The sequence below is a fragment of the Gavialis gangeticus genome, unplaced genomic scaffold (assembly GCF_001723915.1).
Source record: "Gavialis gangeticus isolate Ggan-Ray unplaced genomic scaffold, GavGan_comp1, whole genome shotgun sequence".
Lineage (NCBI taxonomy): Eukaryota > Metazoa > Chordata > Crocodylia > Gavialidae > Gavialis > Gavialis gangeticus.
In genome coordinates this window covers 172,729,416-172,730,988 of record NW_017729022.1, presented here as the reverse complement: position 1 = coordinate 172,730,988, position 1,573 = coordinate 172,729,416, and the positions used below count along the sequence as shown (strand labels likewise).

The following is a 1,573-nucleotide window of genomic DNA, read 5'->3' as shown; positions in this document are numbered from 1 at the left end:
TATGTACGATATATATGTATATCATGAAACAAATGTAATCTACAAGAACATTATACAAATAACAAGTCATGCCACAATGGACAATTTTTTTGGCCACTGCCTCAGTGGGACAGTCCTTCAGTAAACACAGACAGTTACTGGAGGGATCAGACTGTAAAAATGAATTAATTTCTGTATAAGTAAATGCAGCAAATAATAGTTCTAATATTGAGAGAAAATGCTAGTAAGATTTTAATTGGAGATGTTGATTTTTTTTCACTATTGGAACATCAAGGTGTTAACACAACATGCAATTTACCAGAATCATATAATTAGAAATAAGAAAATCCTGTTAGGCTACCTAGTCCATATACCCATAGCCAAATACAGGCCTTCCACAAAAGCAGAAAATTTTCATATAATATTGGAGCTGGTTACACTTTTCCTTTAGTTACAGGGAGAAAAAAGCTTTTTCAAACAAAACAAAAAATTCAACAAAACATGTGTTCTCCTTCAGAATTTACCAATTGTTGAGTTTATTTTGAAATTTAAAAATGTTTCATTTTGGATTTTGAAAATATTTTGGGTTTTAATTTTTCAGTTTTGTTTTTTTCTCTCTCTCCCCTATCCTTTACTGTTCATCTGAAAAACCCGGAATAAAAGAGAGAGGGGATTAGATTTATAAAAAAAATAAAAATCCTAAAACTCAAGACTTGAAAACTTCAAAAATGTTTCCAATTTTTTAAAATTAAAACAAAATAAAAAGTTTTAATGATAAATTCAGAAAATTCCATGGAGAAATTTGAAATAAACTTCTAAAACTACTCTGGTCAGGCAACTACATGAATCTGTACCTGCTTACTTGAGTGTGGGGGCACCAAATAAGATGTTTACTGTGGTGCTATTACAACAGAGTAAACTAATTAACTCTGATGTAGGATAGTACTGCCAGACACAAGTACTATCCTACAGCAGAGTTATTTACTCTGCCACAAGGAAAGTGTAGATGCTGGCAGGGGTTTCTGGGGGGTGGAAGGGCTTTTGTGGAGGGGGGGGCTGCCTGCTAGCTAGCCCCACACTTAAGCACCTTTGTGCCCCAGCAAGCCACTCCACAGCACGTGGACCCAGGGTGAAGCAGCCCCGGGTGGGCAGGCTGACCCCCAGAGCCCCCTGCCAGCTGGGGCTACTCCGCTGTGGCTCCACATGCTGTGGTCCCGGGTATACGTGCAAACGTGGCACCCAGGAGCAATAATTTCAGTGCGAACTGTGCCAGAGTTTATTCAGCGGCATTCATTGCACATGTGTAGCGAAAATAGATACTTTTCTCTATGTTTCTTTGTTCCTTGTTTTAGTATTAACCCCTGCATTCTGTAACTTTCCACCCACATGGTACAGGATGGCCCACTATGTATGTCTTATAGGTTGCTCAGGTTTTGGTTTGAAATGACCAATCAAAATGTAACACGTCAACTGAAAAAAATGCTAGCTCAATAAAAGCCACGTGCGCTCTTTGTTTAGGGTCGACACTGATCTGAGCAACAAGCTCCTCTGTCGGCCTGCTTGCAAGCAATAAAATAGAGTTGGATCCAGCCTG

The 1,573-nt window shown here is 38.7% G+C and overlaps 1 protein-coding gene across 2 annotated transcripts in view; it reads right to left on the bottom strand.

Moving 5' to 3' along the window:
- The window catches only part of CNIH3 (cornichon family AMPA receptor auxiliary protein 3), a 194,658-nt gene that overhangs the window by 108,476 nt on the left and 84,609 nt on the right, over nucleotides 1-1,573 (bottom strand). The window lies entirely within an intron of this gene.